The following is a 19,353-nucleotide window of genomic DNA, read 5'->3' on the forward strand; positions in this document are numbered from 1 at the left end:
ATCAAAAATGAGTAAAACTTTTTTGTCCCGTTAAATAATGTCAATTCTACAATTTGGCAAAAGCTAATGCAAATTTTTAAATTATTTACGTAATTATTTTCTAAATCAACTAACTAATGGATTAACATTTGATAATTTTTGTTTTACTGCGTATCTTTGTTTGATAGATGTGTTGATTCGTTATCCATATATTAATCTATAATTTAAAAGGGTATTTGAATAATAATGCAAAACTTCTTCTAAAAATTACAAGATTATTTGACGTATCATTATGAAACTGTACTAAATACAGTAATTAACGGTTGATTGCTCTGAATCGTGATATCCGTTCATTGAATTAATGAAGAAGATTTGATAAATTATTCCAGACGCGTGTTGTTGCGACATTATTCGATGGGTGTGTAGTTCTTAAAAGTATGACAAAACAAATTTTTGAATACTGTTCGTTTCCGGTCTCAACCCTTAATAATATTTAAAACATCTCGTGGTCACAGCGATTGTTTAATCCTATCCATTTTCAAAATCCCACCCTGTATACACACACGCTACGTCAAAAAAAATTTTTAATCCCTAGTTTTGGGCGTCACTTTTATTAGTTGGTGTGATACCTAAACAAAGCATAATTGATCGGTCGGACGTTTTAACGACGCGCCTTTTTTTAAAAAACTTTGTTAAAAACGTTTAAAAAGAAACGAAATCGTGATTAACATCTTTGAAATCACAAACTCGTTCGATTAGTATTCTCGAAATGCGATTGATGAAGGTTTTTTCCGAAATAAATTAAAAGTTTTGGGCAGTTTAAATTGTGTTATAAAAATAAATAACTGCTGTTTTTTTCCAAAAGTTCGAGGGCTGACTATTGACAGGTTGGTGAAATGGAATGTGTTATCAATTTATATCAAGGAAATGTTTGTGTTAGCTTGAGTTTTTTACTGAATAAAGTGAAAATAATAATTGTTTTTATACCTGGTCAACGTAAATTATAATTTTAATGAATTTATTGTAAATAATTTTGCTTTGTGTGATATGTTTTTTAATTTAGGATAGATAACCTGTACATTTGCTTACTTTTTAATGTTTATTTAAGAAAAATGGGAGTCAAATTTACGGAGAAAACACTTTTTTATAATTTTGGAATCACACTTTTGTTTTATTGTGCTAATTTATTTTGTTTTAATATGTTTTGTTTTCTCATGTAGTTTTAATTCAGTTTCCCAAATTAATTAATGATTTTATTTTACTCCTAAACGCTGGCTTAAGATGTTTCTGAATAATTATTAAATTATAAATTTATGAAATTTAAAATGTTTTAAAATTATATTTGCTTTATTTATTCATTTATTTATTTTTTTGAAATTTATAACTTTGTGTTGACAAAAAAGTGTCACTAGAGTCACATATTTGGTAAAAAAGTTTATCTAGTTGTACATATTTGGAAGAAAAAAAAGTTTTAATCAAATTAAAAGCTATTTGTATTTATATTTCAAGCTCAAAATTGAAACTACTAAAAATTACTTTTAAGTTTAGCATTTAAATCTCCAGAAAATTTACGTAAATACCTTAATCTAACCCGAAATTTACATAATAACCTTACCCAATGATTAGGTTGCAAATTAAAAATATGACTAATTAAGATGTTTTTGTAAATTTTACCACACTAATTAATTTTTTTAATTCAATTAATTAAAAAAAACTTTTTTTGTACTACGACTTCGCATTATAAGCTTTAAACTTAAAAACAAAAATTAGTATTATGTTTGTGCTTAAAAATATCAAAATTTAGGTTTTTGACAAAGAGAAAGGACCTAAATAGTTTTTAATTCAACTAAAAAATTTTAAAATAAATATGTGAGCAATTTGACGATATTGTACCCATTAAAAATTATATATTTCGAAAAAAAAGAAGAAAAAAACAGGTGCAACAGTCATTATATTTGTATCCTACTGAAAATAACTATTTTTGATAATGTTTGATTTGAAAGCATTGACCACGCAACTTTCTTATTAAAATGTAATATGTCATTATCCAATACTATATTGTCAGAACGGTTTGATATGTTTTGCACACCAATTAACGCCACAAATGCCGATAAATGCGAAAATTTATACCTCGGACAGTATTTTATCTGCAATTTTCATTTCCAAACAAGTACATAAAATTCAGTATGTGTCAGATTCATTAATTAAAAGTGATAAATAGGAGGTTGCTCAAATCAATCTTTTCCCTTTTATTAGTTTTTAATTAAAAACGATGATTGATGTTTCGGTAATTAGTGATACATTCATTAATTATACTACAAGTTCTGTGATTTGTGATACGAGACATTTTTTTTTTTTTTAAGTCACTCTTTTGCTTAAACATAATTGAATTTTGTACATTTTATGTATATAAAAATTGGAAATGGATTCTTAGAATTGATTTTTGTTCATTGTAAATCAATACTGTATTTGAGTTGAGCTATTTACAAATTACTTTGCATGATTATTGACGACTGCTTTGTTAAGAAGGTTATTAAATTAGTTGCTGCATTAAACTATTTTCATATATTCTGAGTGCAATTGTTTAAATACTTTGTGATTTAAAGCTCTCAGGGCATTTATCGATAATGTGACGTAATTAAAGAAAGTATCAAAAAAAAAAGGTGTCGAATACGTTCTAATATTGTTAGTTAAAGTCGATTTATGGTTTAGTTTAAAATTAATAATTATAATATATTTTATTTTATTTTATAACCGGCTTTGAACAGCCGACCCAATTTTGAGTTTACGACTTTCTATGTTCAACTCCGTAGTTTTGCAACTTTGAGCGCAATCCAGAAGACAAGGGAACTCCTAGATTGAAAAGAATTTGCCTTCGTGGAGGCCTTTTTTGATGGGACTAACCTGCATTTGCTTTGCATGGAGAGAAAACCACTAGAGCCTCTCACGGTTAGCCTGTCGACAAGGGGATTCTAACCCTTGATCCGTCTACCACTGAGAACATTTTACGTCGACACTGTGGTCGGTGCGAGCCGAGAGCAGATTTTGTATCGACCCACCATCGAACCTAGGGCACTTTATACTGGCAAGCGCTCTATCCACTGAGCTACCACGACTCAGAATAAGTTATTTTATAATCGTCGTTGAACGGCCGACCCAATTTTTTGAGTATAAGACTACTAATGTTCAACTCCGTAGCCTCGTAATTTTGAACCCAATCCAGAAGACAAGGGAGCTCCTGGATCTAGTATTGGGATAAATTTTTCTCCATGGAGAGCGTTTTCATGGAACTAACCTGCATTTACGTTACATGGAGAGGAAAACCGCAGAAATTTCCCCTGGTTAGCACTCAAGGATTCTCCAAATCGTTGCCAAATAGACTCTAACCCATGATACATCTACCACTAGCATACGTCTACCACGGAGTTTACGTCTCCGCACTGAGAAAAAAGTTTGGTCAAAACTACCAGAATATGGTAAAATTTACTCTGTTTCGCTCTTGAGAACACCAAAAGGCTCGGTAATTATTACCGAAAAGCTTTGGTAATGATTTTGTTAAAATTAGCACTAAAATATGGTTTTATAATAATTGATAAAGTTTGGTAAATCTGGTAAAATTTAGTGATTTTATCATGATACAAAAATATGTTTTTACAAAAATATTTATCATTATGTTATTTTAGTGATTTTCACAGCTTAAATACGTTTGCAATACTTTTTGATTCTTGTAAGGAATTAAATAACATTTAACTGATTTACTAAAAATTTTGATATTTTCAGTCATGTAGAAGAATCAGGATTTTTGAAAAGCGAAATAAATTACTTGTTGAGAGTATCCTTAAATAGATTAAGATTGATATGCGTGGATTATAACTTAAAATCCCCCCCCCCCTCACACTATCTACGCATAAGGAGATTTATTTTGATTGGCAATCAGTTCCATCTATCCCTTATCCCCCCTTGGAACATGTCGAAAGAAAATTATGTCGAGAACACCCTTTGTCGAAAGTGTCTTCGAAAAATAAATTTGACGGGAAACTTACTGTAAAATATGTCTACTTGATGTAACACCTTTCTCATATTAATAGTAACTAAGTATACTGTATCTTATTATTGAACTGCTCTGTATTTCAAAGAGTGGCATTTTTACATTAAAACTGCTCCTTTGGTTTTGTTTACAATTACGTAATTTACAAGTTTCTGGAATTTTTACAATATATCATAGCTGCCAACCCTTTTGCCGTTTTCTTCCGGTCTACTAGTAGTATAATAAAAATTCTGGTTTTTGTAAATTTTAGAAAATGACCTAAAATTAAGTAAGTTTTCGAGAAAAAAAATCCCTATTGGAATAAAATTTTTACCCAATTTATTGCTTTCTTAAACATTTAAATTAGTATTACTAATATATAATGAAGCGAGCTTCACTTATATTAATCAGTTTAAAGTTTTTCTTTTTTCTTTGTTTTAAAAAATTCAATTTATTTTTATTTAGAGCTGCCTTTTTAAATTATGAGATCTTCTAATTATTAATAACGATTAACATGTCTACTACTATTTAAAATTATGAGTTAACATAATAATAAAAAAAATCATTTAAAATTCATTTAATTCTCATCATAAATGGAAACTATTGCAGACCATTTATAGTTATTAGTGTAATAAAGTTTTTGTATTTTGATGACAATAAAAAATCTCTAAAATTCCCTATGTGTAAAATATTTAGTATATTTTGCAACAATTATGAAATTAATATTATTTTGTAAAATGGACTGGATTTTTTTTTCCTATTCATGTTGGCAACTATGATCAATATAGAGTTCTATAAAAAATTTAAAAAAATTTTTTTTTTTAAAAATCCGTGATTTTCAAACACATTTCGCCAATATGAGGTAGAGTTGGCCAAAAATTTAATCGATTACATTTTTCGATTACAATAATCAATTACTTGTAATCATGATGACAAGGTAACATAATTTTGAATACAGCTGTAATCGTGATTACAACAAACAATTACAGTAATCAATTACTTGTAATCGTGATTACAATAATTGATCACAGTAATCAATTGCTTGTAATCTTGATTACAATTTACCTAAATTTTGATTACAACTGTAATCATGATTACAAGTAATTGATTACTGTAATTGAGTATTGTAATCACGATTACAGTTGTAATCAAAATTTGTAATAATTTTTACTCTACTCTGGTGTAATCAAAAATTATGATTACTTGTAATTCGCGATTACTTGTAATCGTGATTACAAGTAATTGATTACATAGCAGTAATTATCTGTAATCAATTACAGTATATAATAATATAACGGTATATAATAATCAATTACTTGTAATCGTGATTACAATAATTGATCACAGTAATCAATTGCTTGTAATCTTGATTACAATTTACCAAAATTTTGATTACAACTGTAATCATGATTACAACTGTAATCATGATTACAAGTAATTGATTACTGTAATTGAGTATTGTAATCACGATTACAGTTGTAATCAAAATTTGTAATAATTTTTACTCTACTCTGATGTAATCAAAAATTATGATTACTTGTAATTCGCGATTACTTGTAATCGTGATTACAAGTAATTGATTACATAGCAGTAATTATCTGTAATCAATTACAGTTGTAATCGATTACTGTAATCAACGGCCAACTCCGATATGAGGTGACGACAAAAAAGTTAAAACTTGTTACAAGATTTAATAAATTGATTGCAGAAAGTTTTTTAATTTAGATTTGGTATTCGCAGAAAGCTTTTAAGTCTGCCCCCCAATTATCTGTTTACCTTTACGCAATGTTTTAGGTTCTAAATTTAGAACTCTTTTTCTTCTAAAATATTTAATATTTCTGGACATTAAAAAATGCTAATCCTTTCTGTATTTATTACTTATTGCAAAGTAGTTTATTTCGAATGAGATTACAGTGAAGAGAAGCAATGTTCCAAGGGAGAGTAATTACCTGTAATTGGCGGACAGGGGGTTTCGAAATTAGAATTTCGATCGGCTGGCATTCTTGATCGTGAGTTGCCAGCAGTTTCCCATTGGATGAACTGTTGGATCGATCCAGCCTTCTCCTTTAATCATCGCGTTGGCTGGACAACGGTCAGCGAAGAGTGCCCATCTGATCCATTGATTTCTAATTCTTAGAATTCCAAATATGCCGATGAGAATCCGATGGAAAATTGATGTAATGAGCCTCTTGCTGATTTAGAGGATATCGAATCATTGAAAGGGGGGTGGGTCGAATAGTTTATGTTCTGGAGCTGTTCAAGTGAATCGAAATGTATATAATAGTTACTGTTACTATTAGAGAGAGAGAATTGATTCTATTGACTATTGCACGAACTCAACGGTGAGCTACAGCTCTGCATTATATCGTGAAGTAACGATATTACTTTAAACATCGCAATAACACTATTTTAAACCTTATTCTCACTAGTTATGTCTTACTATAAATATCAAATATGTGACAATTATAGCCAATCATGTCTTGCGAAAAATCAAATATACGCTAATTATCGTCAATAATATCGCTGGTATTCTTGATAACGGATACGATTTCGAAAGGGTTGATATTTACCAATTTAATCGGAAAAAACCTGGAAAATACAGAGAATTTTAAATTTTTCCTTATAAACTGCGAATTTTATTTCTCATTTTCTTTTGGAAGATCCGCCCTGCCAAAATACAATCTATAAGTTACTTTAAGATAGTTCAGTTAAACTATACTATTTCATTTACTATAAAACATTATTTTTTCAGTATGTTGAACTGCTCCTTATTTCTCTTAAGTTTTTCCAGCAATTAAAACTAGTATAGTTATCTTAATATATCTCGCAAATGATTGTGTGCATATATATATTTATGTACTAATCTTTTGAGAACACTATTGTGGTTCCCTGAAGAACAACCATTCCTGTTTACCTAAGTTTATTTTTACAAGCTTATAAATAAAGACATACAAATACATATTTATTTCTTCATTTCAGTTTTTTAAATGCTCTTTTGACGTGTAAAGAAAAAAGCGTTTTTTTTTTTTTTTTTTTTTTTTTTTGCCCTATGATATGCTAATTATTGTTACTGATGGCTTAAGTTTTATCCACGTCTAGCCAGCGATTTTTATGCTGATAAAAAAAAAATTGCGAAATGTCAGCATTTAGAAAACTTAAGTTTCTCAAAAATACAGCAAAAATAACATTTGTGATATAATATTTGAAGAGATACTTAATAGTTTTTCATCCCAGTGAATAAATCTTTTTAAAATATCAAACAATTTTATTATTTATAAATATATCTTATTTTTCCCCCTATGTTATAAATTAATTATACATAGTCTAGTAATAAAGGATTGTGAATAACGATGTAAACGAGTTCTTCATGCATAGTTTGAGATAAAAAGTAACATCACACTTCAAAAGCGAAAAGAGTAGGAGGAATCAGAAATTCGTGAAAATGCTTTGACATAATTTCTAGTTATTTCTTCTCACGCTTCCAGAAAGTGAGAGTGCCCGAAACCAGACATAGTATTGTCTGACATTTGAAATAAAGACTAAACTATGAGGCACTTTCTGTCTCAAATTTTTGTCTGCTGCCATCGCCACAATTTTTTTAAGTGAATGGCTACCCAACTCTATTTCCACGCACCTTTTTGGAATAAATTTCCACAAAATAACAGGTCAAATGCGGGAAACTTATTCTCTTGTAGCTGATTCGTCTGTGTATCGAAGCGAAAACGATTTTGCGGAATAGTTAAAGTTGAAGTACATTCTCGCTTAAGGTAAATTTCTATTTATAAACAGAAAATTCCACGACTATGTGAGAAATATGCATGCATCAACAGTTTGAATACTAAGAACTGTCTGTCTACTCCTTCAGTTTTAGTTTGAAAATAATTGTGATTTTTTTGTTGTTGTTGAAAAGAACATGTATAAATTTCAGAAAACAGATGGTTGTTGATTACTGTAGAGCAGCGGTTCCCAAATTGTTTAGAAAAAAAAGTGTGGCCGAAATATGGTTCTGAAGCCACTAATAAGCTCGGTAATTTTTACCGAAGCTCTTTGTTAATGATTTTAGTATAATTAACAATAAAACATGGTTTTATAATATGTTAAAAAATTTGGTAAATGTGGTAAATTGCTATAATTTTATGATGGTATCTTAGAGCATGGTATAAAAAAACTATTTATTGAGTCAAATTGACTGCACGTCTTATTTAATGTAGGGAAATATGAACTATAATTTTGAAAACCAGTATTTCCGATAAACCATTACCATGTGAACAGAAAAATTACCAAATGAATGGTTTAAATACTATATATTTATGGTTCTTACCAGAATTATGGTTTTTCGCACCAGAATTGTCATTGCAATACAGTACGGTAATTTTACCAGACATTTTTCTTCTTGTGATTTAAATATATTTATCATATAATGATGCGTGATAGAGCAAAATCGTTTGTGTTATTTTATTTAACAACCACCGCTTTTAATCCTTAAATGTAGAATCATTATCAAAATCGAAGACGTTACAACAGCAAAAAATACTAAAAAAGGATGTAAATGTAAAGAAATATTTTACAGGTAAACAATACTTCTTAATTTTTATTAAATGTATGTCGATGACTACCTAAGAAAAATGAATCTTACCATGTAATTTATGTATCCAGTGAGAAAACAAGGATCATTTTCATCTGATTTATATTATATATAGAAACTTAAATAATAATAATAAAAAATGTGTGGATAAGTTAACGAAATAAATGAATGAGAAATAGTGGGTAAATATTAGTTCAGCTGATTTTATCTCACAAATAATTTTTCTTTATATCCATTTGTTTGTTTTTGCTTTTTTTTAAGCGTCGTTATTTTACTAAACTATATACTTAGCCTTCCGTTTAAATCATTATTATTGTTATTTCTTTGTTATTGAAAAAACTATTTTAAGTGATCTGTATTAAACTCGTATTTCTTTTCTACGAGTCAAACTTAATGAGTAAAGGAATGATATAAATATTTTTTATTAATTATTATTTTGTACCGGCTCTCGTTTATAAGTTAAAAGCTTTAAGTCAAAAAAATTGTTTTTATTTTCCAAGTGATATTATTTGACTTTTAAATTGTTTATTTGACCTGCTAATAGTGGAAAATAGAAAATAATTTCCTTTAATAATACTGATCTAAATAAACAACTGTATATCCCAGAATATAAGTTGACTTTTTAAACCCCCAAAGTTTTACTAAAATAGACGGAAGTTGGACATTCGTTGATCGTGAAATATTGATTCATTATGAAATAGATATAAATAACTCTGTATCACTTTACCCCTTTCAAGAACTATTTTTAATATGTTATATTCAATTAATTTGTCATTTTCTTTCATTAAAATTTTTTTTATTTTGTATTCAAAAATAGGGGTTCGTCTTATACACATATATGGTAATACTAATATGTGGAAAAATGTTATTGAACAAATAAGTTTTCTTTCGTTCCTTCAAACAATAATAAATATGTAATTTTAATTGTTCCATTTACTTATTTATTAATTTTTTTATTATTATCTTATTCAATGTGCTTGTGCATATATTTTCAATCATCCAATTACCTCAAATAAAATTTATCAATTCATTTTCTTCCTTTTTTTCATAAACTCCCTTCACTCTATTTTATTTATTTATGGTTTAAATTTTTTTAATTTTGTTTTAATTGTTCAAAAATTATAATAAATTGTGGAAAATCATTTTTTAGAACTGCAGTTTCTTATCTTGAATGTAACTAATAAGGTATTTTAATAATAATTGAACGAAAAAAAAGTTTTTTTTTGTTTGTTATTTTGGTGTTAAAATATAAATGCTAAAAAAATAAGGCGAAAAAGTGGCGAATATATATAGAGTTTTAACTATTAAATTTCTGTAATCACAATTTACATACAATTAAATTTTTTCTTCTCATTTTTAAAAGTTAAAATACAAATAAAGACAAAACACATAAAATTTTGACGATAGTAAATTTCTAATAAGTAAAATTTTTTGTTCTTTCAGAAATTTCATAAAGCAAGCCAATGAACAATTAAATATTGATTATGTGTGTTTGTGTAATATAAAATTGTTGGGGGGGATGAAGATTTAATTCTAATTTTTTATTAATCTCAAACATACATTTCAATTTTTATATTAATTTAATAATGCATATTTCTTACATTAATTCATTCATTTTCAAATTATGTATATATATTTTTTTATATTTATTTTTTATTTTGAAGAATTAATAATTTATGATTGTGCAATGATATACTGAAGTATGATATTGCATTATGAAACATTTTCAGAAAATAAGTATAAAAAAAAAATTAAAAAACAAGCAACATTTAGCTGGAAACTAGTAAACAATTTTGAACTACTTAGAAAAGAATAAAAATTTTGAATTTTTAGTTTCACTTGAAATTTTTTATCTAAATTACTAATAGTTGTTCTTTTTATTCCAGATTTGAAACACGATTATTTCGCAACGTCTTAGTTTTAAATAAAGAAGCGATTGGTGAAAATTTACTGGTGAGTTACTATTTATTGATTTTGGGTATTGTTTGGACATTTCTACATTAAAGAGGCCTTCAATGAAAAACGAAATATCAAACTACCAATTTATTCGATAAATGAATTAACTCTATTGCCGTTAATTATTTATTATTTTCTATTAACGTTCTTCGCTAGATATAAAAGTGTTAATTAACTACTTGTAATGCTTTTTGATAGCTGTGTTTACTTATTAAAAAAATGAAAATATAACGCATTCATTTTGTTCTTTTTTTTTATTATTTTATTTTATTTTTTTATAGAAAATATGAATTATGAAAGCATGATAAAAATAAAACAATTTCTACACAAAAAAGCACATAATTTTCAGTTATTATGAACATTGTCCATACCTTCTCTATCTTGGTAATATTGAAATTGCTATGAAAAAACAACTTTTTATTTATAAAATAGAATTTTTTTAAATATTATATGATGTTATTGATCAAAATGTTATTTTAAGATTACTGTGTGAAAAATTCTACATTAAGTAGTAAATACCCAAAAAAAAATTTTTATACTAAAATAGGATTTTTAAATATTTTATAATGCTATATGAACTAAAATATTGTTTAACAAAAATATACAAATATTCAGTATAAACTCTTAATCATCTCGAATTGCCTCCAATAAATAGCATTAAGGGAAAAAAATATTTTTCTTTAAATTAAATTAACTATATTGTAAAAAAATAAAAAAAATAATGCGTTTTATTTCATCTTGTTAAAAAAAAATTACATTTTACAATATCAGTTTAGAATCAGTTTTGTGCGTTGTTTTACTAAATGTGCTTATAACGTAAAATAACTTTACATGCAATTTTTCTATTTGAAAGTTTTTTTTAATTATTGATTAATAATTTTAATACATTTTTAATATTTTTTCCAATGAATAATGTTTCTATGTTAGTTAATGCGTATGTTTTTTCTTCAAACAGCGTTATATTGTGCATATTTATTGAATTGTTTCATTTTATGTTTTTTGATATTTAAAATAACAATTGCATATTACTAATATTTTATCTGTGCATAATTGTTTTATAATGTAAATCACATTATCCTATTAAACCGAATATTTGCATTTTGTAGTGCAAATCGTTTATTACAATTTTATAACAATATTTAGAGAAACCATTTTAGTTTTTAAATGTATAGTTTTTAGTTAAATTACAAAATTTAATTACATATTTTTATTATAAATACACATGAAACTAATTTTCTATTGTGGGCATCCTTAAATATAACAATTGCTTTTGAAATCAGCTAATTTGTATTCCTTTTGATGTGCAATAATTATCTGTAAATGGTGTCATTTTATCTATAGACTAATCTATAAAAAAAAATTCATTTAATAGTACATAAATATTTCAACATTTTTGCACAAAAAATATTGTAAAACATTTTCTATAATGTTATACTCTTTTTAAATCATTTATTTGTATTTACTTTAATAAATAATGAAAAAAAAATCTTTCTTCTAATTTTGTTATGTTTGATTTACTATAAGTGCTCACCATGAAAATATATTAGTTAAAATATGTTTTTATATCAGCTATTTGAATTGCATTTTATCTATTTTTAATTGGTTACTTAACAAATTTAATAACATTTTTGCAAATTTTCTAATGATTTATTTAGTATTTATTATTGATCGTCAAAATCAAATTTTAACAATTATTTTCCTAAAATTTAAACAAAATCTTATCTGCTTTATTTACGTCGAATATTTATTTCATAAACTAAGTTTTTAACTAGAGCTCCTTCAGTCTTACATAACAAACAAATATATACTTACTTTTGAATCTGCTAGATGATGTATGTAAACAATCAACTGCTACTTTTCCACTTTAATAATTTAAAGCGAAAAATAATTGAAATTTTCTTTCAACTGTCGAAGAAAGAACTTACTTTGACTGCTTCTTTGTTTTATTATTACTAACTGTTATGGCATCATTATAAATTTTTCTGTCTTCTAAATAAATAAACAAAATTATATTTTAATAACATTATGTCTTAAATAAATACTCCTCGTTGATGCAATCTGCTTATAACAACTAATAATATTTTTTTAACTATTTTTCAATAAATATTTTTTAATTTATTTCATTCAATATAAATAAGTTTTAAATTTATCTCTCAACGTAATAATATCTGACTCTCATAAATCTTGGAAATAAAATAAGAATTGTCACTTTCCCTTCTGAACGCGGAATACCGCAAATGAGCGAAATTCTCCGTCACGGTGCATGCGCCCCCGTTATGACCGCTTCCCCCCAGACCCTAACCAGATCTTCCGCGAGAGAAGAAACGAGGCCCGGCGGTCGCGGGGAAACGCAAAGCCGAAAAGGTAAAGAATAGGTAAGAGTCCGGCTAATTCATCTCATCCCTATCGGCGAAGGAAAACTGAGAAAGGAAACGTCGCTGCATCTTTTCCCTCTGCCCTTGGCGCCATCGATCTGCCTCCTATCTCGCCAATTGATCCATTTCTTCATCTACAACAACTCACCTTTTCTCACCCTTCTTTTCTCTCTTGTTCCATATTATAACATCGATTGGACAATCCCCCTCCCCCTCACTTGTCTCTCATGTGCCGAAGCTCAACACGTGCTAATGCTGTTATTGGGTGGGCCAGCTGCCTTTCCTCATTCGCGTCTGATTGACCGTTGGTCATTTTCTGGAGGATTCTTTGAATATGCATTGTAATTGTTTCTAGAGCTGTAGCTAGAAAAGTAAACACGAAGGTTTATTTATTTAGATCGAGATTTTAAGCTTATTATTGGGAGGGTCGTGGACTTTTCTGTTTAATTGTTTATTTAATTTTGCGTTTTATGTCTCGTAACATTTGTTGGTTTATATTACATTTTGTAATGGTCAATCCATTTTCTTTATGTTTATTTTATTGAATATTTTGTAATATTTCTGCAATTATATATATATAAAAAACAGTTTTTAAACTTGAGACTCTTACAACACCTTTTCTATTTTAAATAAATAATGTAAAGATATAATTATATTGCTTAAAAGTACGCTTTTGAAACTACGATGTCAATGTTGCCTAACAAACCATTCTAATTGAATTATTTGAATATTGTAAAAAATTAGATCAAAAGTATAAAATTGTAACACACATTTATCGTAATAACACACATTTTAACCTAAATATTGCAATGATATAAAAATAATAAAAAAATTGTGCTGCATTGCATTTACGAAACAATATTTATAACCAAGATGTCTATGCTGCGTTATTATACACATTCTAATTAAAATATTGCAATAGTATAAAAATCTTTGTGTAACAATATTTATAACCCAGATTTCTACTTCGGGTAACTAACAACATTTCTACCGAATATATTTCAATGATATCAAACTTTTGCTCAAAAGTACGTTTTAACTCTGCATATTTGCAATCAAGATATCATTGCTGTGTAATGACACATTGTACGATGTAAAAAATTCCTCTTAAAAACGTAATAATTCTGAAACTTTCCTCCAGAAAATTTTCGTTTTCTAAAAATTACAGAAATTTACTGTAAAACTACATCTTAATCTGTCAAAAGACTCATTTTTTCTGTTAATGAAATCTGTCATTCTCAAAAATTGAATCAAGTTTTCAAGAAAAAAACCCTTATTGGAATTGAATTTTTACACAATTTATTGCGAGCTTGAATATTTAAATAAGTATTACTAATACATAATGAAGCTAGTCTCACTTATTGTAATCAGTTTAAGGCTTTTCTTTGTTCTAAAAATTTCAGTTTATTTTTATTTAGAACTCCCTTTTTGAATTATAAAATCTTTTAATTATTAATAACGATTAACATGTCTACTACTATTTAAAATTATGAGTTAATGTAATAAAAAATATTTCATTTCAAATTCATTTAATGCTAATCATAAATGAAAAATATTGCAGGCCATTCATAGTTATTAGTGAAACAAAATTTCTGTATTTTGACGACAGTAAAAATCTCTAAAATTCCCTATATGTAAAATATTTAGTATACTAGTATGTATAAGTATTACTAATACATAATGAAGCTAGTCTCACTTATTGTAATCAGTTTAAGGCTTTTCTTTGTTCTAAAAATTTCAGTTTATTTTTATTTAGAACTCCCTTTTTGAATTATAAAATCTTTTAATTATTAATAACGATTAACATGTCTACTACTATTTAAAATTATGAGTTAATGTAATAAAAAATATTTCATTTCAAATTCATTTAATGCTAATCATAAATGAAAAATATTGCAGGCCATTCATAGTTATTAGTGAAACAAAATTTCTGTATTTTGACGACAGTAAAAATCTCTAAAATTCCCTATATGTAAAATATTTAGTATACTAGGAGGCTTCGCCCCCTGCTCGCTGGCGCTCGCCAACCCCCGGAACTGCTTTCGCAGTTCATTTCGGATTGCTTCGCAATCCGACGCTCGCTCATTGAATACGTTCTTAACGTCTAGCTTTTGTATACTTTTTTGAACACTGAAGTTCCGAAAACTTTTCACTGTAGAAAATTCTAAACCTGTGCATTTCAATATTAATTTGAAATTGCAAACAGTTCACATATTTTTCTTAATCACACTATTCTAAATGTCAGTTGTTGAGATAAGTAACTGTTGTAAGTTTTGTTTTAAAGTCTTTCCCACCAGAGGGCTAAAACCATGTGTTGTAAAACGATATGAAATAGTACTGAACGCCGGGTGTAAAGCATCGGCTTCGATGAAGATAATTTTGTGAGAATTTTTTTGAGAATTCGGTGAGAATTCACCCAATTAGACATATGATGCTCACTACGTGCTCTTGCGCGCCGAAGCCTATCAATTGGGTATACTATAGCCTACGTCACAGGTTGTGTTATTCCTACTAAATTTAACCCATGACCGGCATTTTCTGCGAGCCTAACTTCAAGCCACAAATAAACAAACGAAGTGTTTGATCGTTTAAATAGCTGCTAGCCTGATTTTATTGCATTATAAAGAAAAGTAATTGATATTCGATTTTTGATTAATAATTGATTTATGTGGATAGTGGCATTTATGTGGATAGTGGCATAGAATTTAGCATTGCGTCATGGTAAATGTTATTCCTACTAAGTGGAAGTAATTGTGTTTTTTTTAATATTATACCCAATTAAAACGTATTAGCGTTTTATATAACATGGATTAGCCATATGATGCTCATTACGTGCTCTTGCGCGCCGAATCCAATCAATTAAAAATGAAAACTGTTGCCAGCGCGAGAAAAGAAATATCATCGGTTTTATTGATACATACGTACGTATTAGCGTTTTATATAATATAGATATTTTGCAACAATTATGAAATTTACATTATTTTGTAAAATCTACTGGATATTTTCTTATCCATGCTGGCAGCTATGTATATGCTTAATTCTTCAGAAAGTGTGTTATATAAAAATACACGATTATGAGATCAATATAGAAACATGATTTATGATGTGCTTTTTTTTAAAATTATTAGTATTAATGAAATTAATTTACTCAGTATTAGCAAGAAACATAGTAACTTACGTAGATTTAATAAAGCGATCGATTTTTATGTTAATTAAGGCAAAGCGAAAATATTTAAAGCATATTTTAAAAGGGACAAAATCTTGAACAACAATATTTTGCCTAAAGGTCATCGAGATGTTAAATTTTGAATCTGAAAATTTACAATATTTTACCTGCATATGAAGAATAAGGTGTCATACGAACTATTTATTCATATTTTATTTAATATGTGACCTCTTCTACTGATAAATTTAATAATACTAGTGGACCTGTTCGCTGTCGCTGCCCAACCCCCGAAGATTGCAATGTAATATTTTATGGTTTGCTTCGTAAACCATCCTCGCTGCTAAGTCAAACCCATTTGAAATGTGTTCTAGCTTAAAATCTTAAGTATTTAAATCATTTATTAAATATTTACTAATTCCTCTAAAAAAAAGTCAAAAAATTTTGTCAATAATAAGTTAGTGAAATAAATAACATGCAATAGAAAACTTACAGAAACAAAACAAGAATTATGCTTTAAAAAAACATGTATGATAGCATGAACTATTCGCCTTAAGCCTTTCAATTCTACCCAACTGATAGCTCAATTTGTTTCAGCTTTTTGTTGTATGCGTGAGAAAATAATTGTCATTCCAAAATGTGTAAACCTGTACGTTTTCGCTTGCTTATACTGCTCACACGCTTGATATTTCAATTCTTTATTGACATGTAAGGGAATTAGACACATCGCATGGAGAGAGATATTTTTAGTAAGTTACCGCAGTGGCAAGGAAACTTAAAAACACATCACTTTTCTAGCAAATAGAAAAAATGCAAAAAGGTTTAACAAAAATATGGTATACATTTAAAATATGTATAATGTATAGTTAACATGGTTTTCTAATTACATAGTTTGTTGTTGTTTCTAATCCTTCACAATATAACCTCAGCTATATCAACGTCCAAATGCTCTGGCAAAGTCACACGCCAAAACACATAGTTTGTAATTTACTTTCGCCAGGACGGAGGGTATAAAAGTGACATTTTACGCATTCAAATTTACCTATTAGTCATAACACATTTATGGTATAATAAATTTAATTACTTTAAAAAATATTATTGGAAAGCTTTAATAATTTTTAAAAAGGAAAAAATTCTTTATAATGAAATAAATTGAGTTATGGCAGGGAAGTCACATTTTCTGGAGAATAACCTATATATAGTTAAAATTTAAGATTTCTCCCTAGTTTAAGGCAAACTATGACCTTTTTTTTCATTTCTCTCTCCGGAAAAACTTCGAAGTACACCCTTAATTATTTTTCTTGATGTGTTATTTTTGTGAAATATTTAAACCTAAAACAGGAAAAATTTCCCTAGACTTTTATAAATAGGCTACTGCCTTTACTTTTAAAAGTGCCCATACGAAAACACCTTCCCCGCAGCAGTGTCCAGTTTGAGATTAAAGTTAACGCGTCTTCGGCGCATATTTTTAAATACCTATTAGCGACTCCCAGAAGAAATTGAGCCATAAAAGTCGGCGCCCCGTAAGAGAAAGTGCCTGCTCCAGAGGGTGGAGACGGGATTTATGTTAATGAGTTAATGCAATTAAGGCTGTTCTGTACACGTTTCCCACAATTGTTGCTTTCCTTTTATTTCTTCATGCATGCTTTTTCGTCACGCTTTGCAATCCGAAAGGGAAATTAAGAGATGAGTGACAAGTATTTATAATTTGTATTGCGTCGCAATTTTCCTTTTATGCGATTGTTTAGTGCTTTTAGTTTTTCCCTAGATAACGATTTTATGTGGAACCTGCATGATAAAGCGAAGAAATAGAGGAGATAAATTTTGCCAATTAGAAAATGCTGGCCTTGGAAACGTATGGCATTAAAACTTATTTTGGTAACATTCATCGTGTTTTAGCTTTGGATTTTTGTAATATTCTTCTTAAAGTGTATGTAAACAAAGTAAACGAAAACTGCTGAGTCATATTTTTTATACGAAATTTCATTAAAATTAACGATATATATATTTGTAGAATTTACCAAACTACTTCTGTAGAATTATTTGATTTGAAATAAGTATCCTATTATAGATTATTTTATTTAACAACATATGTTAACGATTGGTCAAAGATTTCCGAAATTTGGAAACTGCTACTTTGCTATACAAAAAATTTTGCATTATTTTATTTAAAAATAGCTGTGAAACTAAAAAATTGAGAACTATTTTCACAATTTAAAAAAAAAAATTCAAAGAATCGTTTGCTGGATTTTAATATTGTGTTCTTTTTTCTCCCTTGGAAAATGAATTGCCTGTAAAATAATGAGCTGCGCACTAGAAGTGTCTTAATATGCATTATTTATGTAAAAAAAAAAAAGAACTAAAAAGTAGAAAACATCTTCGAATTTTGAAAATCTTTCAAAGAATCGTTTGCTCGAAAAATTGTGTTATTTTTTTCTAAGAAGTCTTTTTTTCGATTATTTTATTTTATCAAAACCAGGAGGTCGAAAACGATTTTCGTAATTTGAAAACTGAAAAAAATATATTCCTATTTTTACTTAAAACATTGTTTGTTGATTACTTTACTACGCAAAAATATTTGCATTATTTTATTTGAGAACAGCTGTTAAAAACTAAAAGGGTGAAAACGGTTTGTAAAATTTAAAAAAGATTTGCAAGAAATCGCTTGCTGATTCTAATATTGTGTTCTTTTTCTTCCTAAAAAAAATGAATTGCTTGTAAAATAATGAGCTACACTCTAAAAGTAGAAAACATCTTCAGATTTTCCAAGTACTATTTCAAAGAATCGTTTGCTTGAAAAATTTCGTTGCTTTTCCGAAGATAGAATTGCTTGTAGAATAATCAATTGAAATCACGAAAAGTGTCTTTTTGTCCATTATTTTACTTAACGACAGAAGTTTAAAACTAGGAAGTAGGAAACGATTTTCGTAAATTGATAACTGATAAAAATATATTCCTATTTTAACTTAAAAGATTGTTTGTAGATTACTTTGCTACGCAAAAATATTTGTCTTATTTTATTTGAAAACCACTTTTAAAAATTAAAAGGGTGAAAACTATTTACAAAAAAAAAAAAAAATCGTACTACTACTGATTCTAATATTGTGTTTTTTTTTTTTCTCACTTTAAAAAAATGAATTGCTTGTAAAATAATGAACTACTCACTAAAATTGTCTTAATATGCATTATTTTATGCAATAAAAACTCTTCAACTTAAAAGTAGAAAACATCTTCAAATTTAAAAATGCTTCAAAGAATCATTTGCTCG

General features: G+C 27.6%; 1 long non-coding RNA gene across 2 annotated transcripts in view; it reads left to right on the top strand.

Moving 5' to 3' along the window:
• Nucleotides 1–19,353, top strand: part of LOC107452898 (uncharacterized) — a 116,369-nt gene that overhangs the window by 60,891 nt on the left and 36,125 nt on the right. For both annotated transcript variants that reach the window (XR_015434503.1, XR_015434502.1), the window contains exon 4: nt 10,478–10,544. This is a non-coding gene — a long non-coding RNA (uncharacterized LOC107452898). The remainder of the gene's footprint in view (nt 1–10,477; nt 10,545–19,353) is intronic.

This window comes from Parasteatoda tepidariorum, chromosome 6 (assembly GCF_982258835.1).
Source record: "Parasteatoda tepidariorum strain Cologne lab strain chromosome 6, Ptep-v5.0, whole genome shotgun sequence".
NCBI lineage: Eukaryota > Metazoa > Arthropoda > Arachnida > Araneae > Theridiidae > Parasteatoda > Parasteatoda tepidariorum.